Genomic DNA, 11,645 nt, shown 5'->3' on the forward strand with positions numbered 1-11,645 from the left:
ATCATGTTCCAGATGCTTCAGACAGTGGGCCAATTTAGTTGAATGCCTACAGAAGATCCTCACCTGCACTTAAGACTATTTATGGAGGTGAGTGATTCTTTCAAGTTGGCCGGAGTACCCAAAGATGCATTACAATTGAAGCTGTTCCCATATTCACTAAAGGAAGAGCTTGAGCCTGGTTGAACTCATTGCCACCGAATTCAATTTTCACATGCCAAGAGTTAGCAAAAAAAATTCCATATGAAGTATTTCCCGCCTAGCAAGAAGTTGAGGAGCAAGATCACTGCTTTCCAACAAATAGATGATGAGTCCTTGTATGAGGCATGGGAAATGTACAAAGAATTATTACGAAAGTGCCCTCATCACGGAATCCCACATTGCATCCAACTTGAGACATTTTATAATGGTCTCAATGCTCACATGAGGATGGTAGTGGACGCTTCTGCTAACGGTGCTCTCCTTTCTAAGTCTTATAACGAAGCTTATGAAATTATTAAGAGGATTGCTAACAATAATTACTAATGGTCAACTAATCGAGCAGTGTCAAGAAGACAAGTTACTGGAATACATGAAGTAAACGCTCTTACTTCACTTGCATCTCAGGTATCATCAATATCCTCAATGTTAAAAACTATTACTACAAATGGGTATAACAGTTTTGCAGCACAACCACTTAACCAATTTGAAATATAGCCTGTGTTTATTGTAAGGAAGGACATTTGATCGAAGAATGTCCATCGAACCTAGAACCCATGTACTACATAGGTAACTAGAACCAAAATCGAGGAAGGCAAGGACTTTAATCCAATTTCTATAACCCATTATGGCGAAATCACCCGAACTTTTCCTGGAGTAACCAAGGGGTTGGAACCAGAAATACTTACGCCCAACCTAGATCAACCAAGCCACCTAGTTTTCCCCAACAAGTTCAGAAACCAACCCAAGCTGAACCATCCAATGGCTTAGAAAATTTATTGAAGGCATATATGGCCAAAAATGATGCCTTAATCCAAAGTCAAGAAGCTACGTTGAAACACTTGGAAAACCAAATGGGCCAGCTTGCAACTCAACTCAGAAACTGACCACCAGTGCTTTACCTGGTGATATGGAGAATCCGAGGAATCCGAGGAATGAACATTACAAAGTGTTGACATTGAGGAGTGGAAAGATAATAGAGCCCAACACCATAGAAGCTGAAAAAAAGCAAGCTAACACTCAAGATTTAGAGGAAGTTCAACCAAGTGTTGAAATTCCAGTTTCACAAGAACCAGAATCTATAAAACCTAACAAGGTAATTTCAGAACCAGTTAATTCTGATCAACTAAGGACTCTGTTAGATGTAGAATTGCCACAGAAGATGAATCAACCAGTTCCAGTAAAGAAACTACCACCACTCTACCCTCGATGACTTCAAAAGCAAAAGCAAGAGATTCAATTCAAGAAGTTCCTAGACATACTCAAGCAACTTCATATCAACATCCCATTGGTTGAAGCACTTCAGAAAATGCTGAACTAAGTCAGGTAATGCCTCGTATCCTGTCCTAACGTCGGGCACGACTAAGGGGTGTTACAAATTAAGTGTTCATAGAAGCCTTGATCGACGAGGACAACAAAGAAGAAAGAACGGAGCGACCTAGTCAAGCCACGGAAAAACACCAGATTTTTTATTCTTGTTCCCTATCTCTTTAAGTTTTGTTATTGTTATGATGAACATATCTATGAATATATATTTTGTTGGAATGGTTAATTTAATCAGCTTAGCTTGAATTTAATTCGTGTTGGTTTGATTGCATTTCATCTACTTAAATTATTAAAATTGTGTTTATATTGTTATGGGCCTCGGTAAAATGCTTGATTAAGTAAAATAATGTCTAAGTTATTCTTGCATTACAATTGTGAGGTAGATAATGAATTAATTATTTAAAAAAAATTGAAATTGTAATTAATGGACACAATACTTAATCAGTGCATGTTTATTCTTCTAAGGTAGCTGGAGGTTAAATTAGCAATGTATCTGACGATACTAATTTATTTATTTAGTTTACTTAGTTTAAAATCTTAGTTTTTAATTACCCTCTTCAAACAAAATATTTTTCTTCACCAAAGTGTTTTAAATAGCATTCATAAATAATTCCTTTCGCAGTCCCTATGGGTATGATAACTCGACATTTACTTGTCACTTTATTACTTGTTATGATTGTGTACACTTGTACATTTCCGTCGTTCCAAGTCTATGCTGCATAAAGTTGTTGTTTGGTCCATTTCCTTGGTTGCTCCATGAAAACTTGGGGTGATTATGCTATGAATGATTATAGAAGTTGGATTGGGGTCCTTGTCCACTCCTATTTTGGTGTTGGTTCCCAACATAATACACTGACTCGAGATTCAATGGGCAATTCTAGGAAGAATGACCTTCCCTACAGTACACACAGGAAACTACTTCAAATGGATTTGGTGGCTGAGCTGCAAAATTATTAGCACTATTAGTGGTAAACTACTTTAACATAGAGGAAATAGATGATACCTGAGCTGGTAATGAAGTGAGAGCATCAACTTCATGAACTCCAGCTACAGTCTTTCTGAAGTTGTTCGATTTGTTGGCCATTGATAGTTATTGCTTGCGATCCTATCGATGATCTCATAAGCCTCATTATAAGAATTAGAAAAAATTGCACCATTCCCAAAAGCATCTACCATCAATCGTGTATGTGCATTGAGACTATTATAGAATGTCTCCAACTGGATACAATGAGGAATCCCATGATGAGGTCACTTACAAAGTAACTCCTTGAATCGCTCTCAAGCCTCATATAAAGACACGTCATCCAATAGTTGGAAAGTTGTGATTTCGTTCCTCAACTTAACGTTCTTGCTAGGTGGGAAATACTTAACCAAAAAATCTCTGTTAATTCTTGTCATGTAAATATGGAACTTGGTGGCAATGAATTGAGCCATGCTCGTGCTCGATCTCGCAACATGTACAGAAACAAATTCAACCTCAGTGCGTCTTCAGTCACATCAACTATCTTGAATGAATCACTCATCTTCATAAACAAACAAAGGTGGAGATGTGGATCTTCCGTGGGCATACCACTAAATTTGCCCACCATTTGTAGCTTTTGAAACATCACTGGTTTCAATTCGAATTGGGTTGCCTCAATATCTGGCCTTCTAATTCCTGGATTTAACTCACTAAAAAGTGGCACAACATATTATCTGATGTATTGATCCCTATCATCGGCAATGAGGATGGGATTTCGTACACGATAGGCTTCATTACCTTGGTCTTGATTTTGATTTCCAAGGTCCATCTCATTCTGTCTTTGAGTTATTTGTTCACGTCTTCTTTTTTTGAAAGTTCGCTCAATTTCAATGTCCACTAGGAGTAAATCGATAATCTGATCTATGCTTACAAACATCTGAAAAGAAAATCACAAAATTAAAAAAAAAGTTAGTAATGTTAGAAATAACCAAAATGAAAATAAATAATTTCACAAAAAATGACTTCGGCAACAGTTGACAATCCCCAGAAACGGTGCCAAAAACTTGTAACGCTCAGCTTTGTGCAATAATGCTCGGGTTTGTGCAAGTGTACACAGTCATTATCAAGTAATGAGTAAGTATCGGGTTATCGTCTTCACAGGGATTGTATTTGTGCTAAGTCAATTTATTTGTAAAATTATATTAACAATTTGATAAATAAAAACAATATAATTGAGAAGTGATGATTAAAATATATTAAACTAAATGCAATGATCCCTGATGTTAGTTATCTTAACATGCAACTATATGAATGAAATAGATTTTAGCAGAATTAACACAATAAGCAACAGTTATAACATAAATAAGCTAGGACAATTACTTTAATTAAACTCAAATTATTATCAACATGCTTATCAATATTCGGAAAAACATTCCATGGCAACTCGATCTTTCATGAGTTTGGAAACCACATTAGGTCATTTTGGAATCATTTACTTAGTAAATACACATTTTACCGATCCTTATTACTAAGGGTTTCTTAGTATTCGTTCGAGGTAACAGAAACGTGTTAGATTGGAAATAGTTTAATCACACAAATCTAAAAACTATGCAGATAACAGAGCCTAGTTAGGGTTGTTATTGAACCTGCAATTTAATCGGGTTAGGATCTAAATTGAGTATGCACATTTCAATTATGCGTCCATTAGCTGTCATCTTGTTAGGATCGCTTAGCTAATTCTAGTGCGTTTCAATCACGTATGAACGAAATATAGACTTGATTTTAATTGAAAACATGATCGAATGAGGCACAAACATTATAAGCATGAATCAAATAAATATTATTCAATCAAAATAATATCCTAGCTTATATAAAATTAAGCTATCATTGTTGTAAACAAGAACAGTAAACACATAGCAAACATTCTTGAATTAAGTTAAAGAAAAGAAATATTAAACCCAAATCAAAGTGGTTGTCACCCAAGACTCTAACTGACGAGGGCTCCTTCGTTCCTTTGCTTCGCTCCTTTGCTGATAGCTCACCGAGGTGGCTGACCAAGGGCTCTTTAAGAGGCTAATTCGCTAAAAATCTTTATGCAAAGATGATGATAGGAGTGAGGGCTAAGAGAGTTGAGAGAGGAGAGAATGATGAATGAGTGAGGGATGAGGGATGATTAGAAAAGTGAGAAATGGGGTCTTATTTATAGGTTAGGCAAGGGTGCTAGTTTGCTAAAAATAGGAGTATCCATCTTTTGCAAATTCATCCAAGGGTTGCCGAGCATGATTTTTGGAAATGTGGCTGATTTTTTTTTTATTTAAGTGCCATAACATCATCAGGATCAAGACTCAGCCAATTGTAAATCTCCGGGTAAATCTTCGATTTCTTCAACTCTTCAAGGACCTTGTGTAATTAAACTAAAATTTGATTTATGAACATCCACATGTAGCCAAATTTTGGGTTGACTTGGTCCTCTATTTGGATGGTTTTGTAATCAACATAAAGCTCTCAGACCTGTCCAGTAATTGTAGATAATTTAGAGGACCAAAAAATACAATTTAACCACTTTAATTAATCAATTTACTTAATTAATTAAAACCGAATTTATTAATGAAACATATTAAAATAAATTATTAAATATAAATTTATATTTTATTATTTAATTTAATCATGTATGGCCCACTTTATAGCTTGAAAATATAATATGCTCAAATTAATATAAAAGAAGCCATTTTCGCATGAAAACTATATAATAAAGCATAAAATCACATTTTAATAATTTCTATGTCCCAAATTCATATTTTCATATATTTCATTAATTTCTTAAGCAATTACTTGGTTTTAATAACAAATTTAAGTAAAAGGTGATTTAATTATATAGGAAAAATCCTATATATTTTTAGGTTTACAATATGCTTTTCACAACATGTATTCATTTAACATGTATAAATCATCTCTTTATATTACAAGTACAATTTCATAATAGTTCATTTCGAGTTCAAATCATTTAGTATAAGAATTTTACTCATATTACTCGGAACATCAAGGTTACTATTAACACACTCAAGGTGTACAAGTCTATAATCAAGAATGAACATATATTCATCAAATAAAGTCCATGTACAAATATCATCATCTCATGTTTTCATATATCATTTGTCAAGTATCATCATTTTCTTATATTTTAGACAAATACGTGTAATAACTCATTTTATCATTAATATCTTCTCATGTTTGGAATTGTCTCTTATTGAATTCATTCTGAATATCAATAGATACGCAGGTAATACATTAGAGGTGAACGAATCAGGATTCGTCAATTCATGTCCAATGGTACCCATAAGGTGCTATATTAGAGAGTACGGTCACACATGTATACAATAGGATTACCGGTCCAGGCTAAATCCTTTTATGTCATATGCTCTAAAGAGCTTGATCTGGATTACCTGTCCAGGCTAAATCCAATCTATAACATATGCTCGAGAGGACTTATATCATGATTTCTCGTCCAGGCTAAATCCTTTTTTGTAATGAGGTTAATAGGATTACTCGTCCAAGCTAAATCTCGTCAGAAACAAATGCAGGACCTCATTCATTTCGGTAAATCACATATCCATCGATTTTCCATTTTATTCAACCGTGATTTAAACATTTTTCTCAAGCATTATCGAGCATGTGGTTATTTCATACATCCACAACATTCATGTAATTCAAATAAACACATTCCACATTCATTTCAAGCATATAAGTAACATTTTCATCGTTTATCCTTCGTCATATATCAGGCATTATCATTTAATTTAAACATTTTTATTTATCGAGCTTGATCATATATATAATCATTTTACATATTTACAACATTTATACAATTTACATAAACACAATCAATACAGGCATGTACATAAACACAATTTAGTTACACGAACTTACCTCGGCAAATGTTCGTGTACAAAAATCTACTAATACGACATTTTTCTCATTCTAGCTCCTAATTTGGTCTATCCAGATCTATACGAGTAAATTTAACATCAAATTCGCACATCTCATATACATTTGTACTCAATTTACATCCTATGCAAAATTACCATTTTGACCCTAATTTTTACATAAATTCCCATTTTGGCTCTAGGCTCGAAAAATAAAATTTTTGCAATTTACTCCCTATTCCAAGCCTAACCAAAATCCCATTACAAAATTTACAGCACATATATTCATAAAATTTCAGCATTTTTCTTCAATTTCACAACATTACATTTTAGTCCCTAAATCATGTTTTCATCAAAAATCACTTTATAAAGGTTTATCTATCAACAATATTTCATTTTCTACCATAAATTTCTAATTTTCAGCATATACATCTATGACCCATTTTACATATTTTGATAACTTCTCAAATTGATCCCCTAAATAGATAGATTAAACTATCCCAATTTCAAAAATATAAAACTTACTAAAAACAGGGCTTGGTTACTTACTCAAATAAGCTTGATAAGTCTTCTTCCTCTCTCCTAGGGTTTCCATGGAAATATTTGGGAAAGTTGATATGAAAGTTTTTTCTTTTTCATTTAATTAACTTTTTTTCAAAAATATAAAACTTACTAAAAACGGGGCTTGGTTACTTACTCAAATAAGCTTGGTAAGTCTTCTTCCTCTCTCCTAGGGTTTCCATGGAAATATTTGGGAAAGTTGATAGGAAAGTTTTTTCTTTTTCATTTAATTAACTTTTTTTATTTTTCCATGGATGAGTCATACCAAAATATCTACATATTTTATTTAATGGTCTAATTACCATATAAGGACCTCAAGTTTTGAATTCCATAGCTATTTAATCCTTATAGCTATTAGAATTCAACTTTTGCATTTTATGCGATTTGGTTCTTCTCGTAATTAAGCACATAATCGGTAAAATTTTCTTATCAAAATTTTAACATGACTTGTCTATCATAATATGGACCATATAATAAAATAAAAATAAATTTTATTTTCGGCTCAGATTTGTAGTCCCAAGACCATTGCTCCAATTTCACCAAAATTAGGCTATTATAGTTTTTTAACAACTCGAGCCATCTTCGTTGTCACAAATTCAAATATTTCTGAAACATTAGATACTTCAAGCTCTTGTGGTCGGTAAAAATATGGCATTTTTCACTGAACAAATAATGTCGCCAAATCTTCAATGCGAATACAATAGTAACCAACTCTAAGTCGTGCATTGGATAATTCTTTTCATGCAGTTTTAACTGTCTAGAAGCATAAGCTATCACTTTTCCTTCTTACAATAAAACACATCCCAACCCGTTCAGCGAAGCATCACTGAAAATCACAAACTCTTTACCCAACTCAGGCTGAACTAATATTGGGCCTTCAGTTAACAGTGCTTTCAACTGTTCAAAACTCTGTTGGCATTTCTCAGACCACTCAAACTTCACAGCTTTCTGTAATACTCGAGTCATCAGTGTAGCAATCATCAAAAATCCTTTTACAAAATGCTGATAATAGCTAACTAATCCTAGAAAACTTCTGACCTCAAATACGTTTCTTGGTGGTTTCCAGTTAACAACTGCTGAAATGTTATTCAGATCAACTCGGATGCCTTCCATTTAAACAATGTGTCCCAAAAATTCATCTTCTCGGAGCCAAAACTCGCATTTGCTAAATTTAGCAAATAGTTGCTTATCTGTAACAGCCTGATTCTGGGCCAAGTCAGAACAATGGTTTCAGAACCACTATTTCGAGATCAGAGAAATTATTTTTAATGTTATTTTATGTGTTATAGCATGATTATATGAGTGCATGAAAATTTTGGTGAAATAATTTTAGCGATTGCTTACTTAATTTTGAAAAAGAACCAAATCGCATAAAGTATGAAAGTTTTATTCTACTAGCTAAAGGTGTCAAATAGCTATAGAATATTAAATTAAGGGTCTTTATTGAGTAAATAGACCATAAATATGTTAGTGGCTGATCAAGGAGACAAAAACATTGTAGGGTCAAAGTTAGGTGAAATGTTGGTGACTAATTTAACTAGTAATATAATAAAATAAACAAAAAAAATGTATCATCTTTCATCTTCCTTCTTCCCTATCAAAAATACCAGCAAAGAGAGGGTTTTGAAAGCTCAAAAATAGCAACAACTTATATCCCTTACAAGTAAGTGATTTTGATGGCCTTTCTTGATAATTTTTGTACTTTTGGGACCTTTGTAGCATAATGTAGCTAAAGAGGGGACTATTTTGCAAAATGGTTGAAAGTATAGGGTTTTTCCATGAGAGTATTCATGTTTTATGCTGAATTTTTATGGAACAAAATGAATCTTGGTTGTTAAATAAACAACTTTTGTGAAAGGATTTTCATGAAAACACCTAATATGGACCATTTCATAAAGTTTGTTAAATGGATCAGAATTGTGTGAAATAATTGGAATTTTGAGTTGCTACAAGTGTAATAAAGGTTGGGCTAGGCCTGGCTAATGAGTAAATTTGATAAAAAGCGTTTTACGAGCATAGGGGAAAAATCATAATTTTTGTGAAAGTCTAGGGGCAAAATGGTCATTTTGCCAAAGTATGAATTGTGGAACGATTAATTTAATGTGGTGATTAGATGAGTATATTTTATTATTTTAGATCAATAAAATCGAGATTCGGGCTTAAATCGAGAAAGTATGTGGCTTAGGACAAAAAGGGAATAATTAGCCATAAAATACGTGGTTTAGGACGAAAAGGGAATAATTAGCCGTTTTTGCATTCGAGGTAAGTCCGTGTGACTAAATAAGCATATTATCCATGTTATTGTTAATATAATTGAAATCTATCTTGCTATGATTGTATTGAATTATATGTTGATGATATTGAGTATAAGAAAGTTATGCCAAATGTTAATAACATTTATGTGATGATTGGATACATTGGAAATTTGATGGAATATGATATTCTATCAAAACGAGTAAGATGTGCGTAAATATTACAAATTTTTCATTATTATGCATTTAATTATTGATTTTGCATAAAATGTTTGAATAAGGCTATGAGTAATGTGTGATGAGATTAATACGGGAAACTCGCTGTTGAATCTTAGGAATAGATCGGATATTCATGCCATGATGCTAGGGAGATATGAAAGCTAGTGTAAGACCATGTCTGGGACATGGCATCGGCCTCGAGATATGAGAGATAGTGTAAGACCATGTCTAGGACATGGCATCGACCTCGAGATATGAGAGCTAGTGTAAGACCATGTTTGGGACATGGCATCGGCCTCGAGATATGAGAGCTAGTGGAAGACCATGTTTGGGACATGGCATCGGCTTGATATGTGTCAGTGTAAGACCATGTCTAGGACATGGCATCAGCACCGATAGATGAGAGGTAGTTTAAGACCATGTCTAGGACATGGCATCAGCCTCGATAAATGAGAGTCAGTGTCAAACCATGTCTGGGACATGGCATCACTTTGATGTGCGGCCAGTGTAAGACCATGTCCGGGACATGGCATTGGCACTGTACCCTATGCTTGAGGCTTATTGAATATCCTGTAGTACTCTAAATGGTTCAACGAGAAATTTACAGTTTATGTCAGGATAAGAGAGGTTATGGCCATGATGTGAGTGATACAGGTACTTACATGAAATTCATGAAATGCATGCTCAATGTATGGTATGTGATTTGATCGTGATATGATATGATATATGATACGTTCAATAAGTTTTATAATTTATAATGGATCGCTCTTGAAAACTAACTATCACGATAAAGGCAAGCGTACTTGTCAAACAGTATTATAGCTTTAGGAAGACTAGATTGTTGAATCCCAAAGAAACTAAAAGCGTACTTGTCAAACAGTATTATAGCTTTAGGAAGACTAGATTGTTGAATCCCAAAGAAACTAAAAGTACTAGTATTAACTTTCTTTTTATTATCTAGCCTAAAAGATTAAAGGTTTTGTTTATCTAAATAATTAGTAAACTAAGAATGCAGAGAAAGAAAATTGGGAAAACCTTTTGAGAAAACTGATTGATTAAGACAATACCCAAGGAAATTTCCACTTAGACTTGGATTAATGTCGAAACGGCCATGACACAGGGGCGTGTGGTCTACCCGTGTCTCACACATGGGCATGTGGATTACCCATATGGAACTACCTCAGCCATGTGAAACATTAATTTAGGCCTAATTTGTCTGTTTTTGGCTCGTTTCTCCTTTTTTATTATCCTTAGCTTGCCTAAGTATAACACATGAATTTAAAGGATTAGGAGTATCGAATTCAATAAAATCAAGGAAAAAATCATCCATAAATATGTCAAGCATGGGGTAAAAATATATATTACGGTTTATCAAATATTCCCACACTTAAGATTTGCTTGTCCTCAAGCAAAATCCTCAACTCACAATTAAACTAAATCTTTCTCAACTTATAATTTTCATCAATAATGTTCGAAATAATCCATAAGTAATCATACATTAAGAGCTTAACCATAAGAACATCAAAGTTTCAAACAATCCAAATTGAGCATTTTAATCCTAAAATCATAGGCATCCCCCTTTATCTAAGTAGTTATCTTTAATTCCAATTTGACAAGGGTTGACATCCTCACTAAAGGTTCACTCAAATTACTCAAAGTGTTTAAGGTTTAACAATTAAGCACTCAATAGACAAACATGAAAAGTTATTACCATAAGCTTGCAAGAAAATCAAATCTCCACCATTATAAATGAGATGATACACAAATCAAAAGGTCTTTAGCAGGGTTGTAATGGGGCTTGGGTTAAAGGTGTGGATAAAGGCTGAAAAAGAGGGTTAGACTCGAGATTAATTTAAATAAATTACCAAACTTAGAAAAATAAAGCTCATTGCTGAATTACAAGAAGGTGCTAGAGTTCAAACTATCTAAAGCAAATGATGTGAGCTTTTTCTCAATATGACAACTTTTACTTATCCAATCTCTTTAGAACAATATGTAACTGAATGAATAAATATATGATTTTTTTTAAGAATAAGAACAAGTAATGAAGAATACATCATACGGATAAATTCAACAACTAGAATGAACGAACATAATTAGGTAACTAATCAAATTAAATCTCGATAAAAAGGGAATCAATAGAAAGGAAAAAATTCTTAGCCAATCAAAAAGTGTTAAGTTGTGGATTAATATTAAGGGAAAAAACAA

At 33.4% G+C, this 11,645-nt stretch overlaps 2 non-coding genes across 2 annotated transcripts; one reads left to right on the forward strand and one right to left on the reverse strand.

Annotated features, from left to right (window-relative positions):
* Positions 1 to 264: 264 nt before the first annotated feature.
* On the reverse strand, positions 265 to 371 carry LOC128280161 (small nucleolar RNA R71). The gene has a single exon (XR_008270341.1). It is a non-coding gene; the product is annotated as a small nucleolar RNA R71 (small nucleolar RNA).
* Positions 372 to 2,755: 2,384 nt separating this feature from the next.
* On the forward strand, positions 2,756 to 2,862 carry LOC128280078 (small nucleolar RNA R71). The gene has a single exon (XR_008270259.1). It is a non-coding gene; the product is annotated as a small nucleolar RNA R71 (small nucleolar RNA).
* Positions 2,863 to 11,645: the final 8,783 nt, after the last annotated feature.

Source organism: Gossypium arboreum, chromosome 8 (genome assembly GCF_025698485.1).
Source record: "Gossypium arboreum isolate Shixiya-1 chromosome 8, ASM2569848v2, whole genome shotgun sequence".
NCBI lineage: Eukaryota > Viridiplantae > Streptophyta > Magnoliopsida > Malvales > Malvaceae > Gossypium > Gossypium arboreum.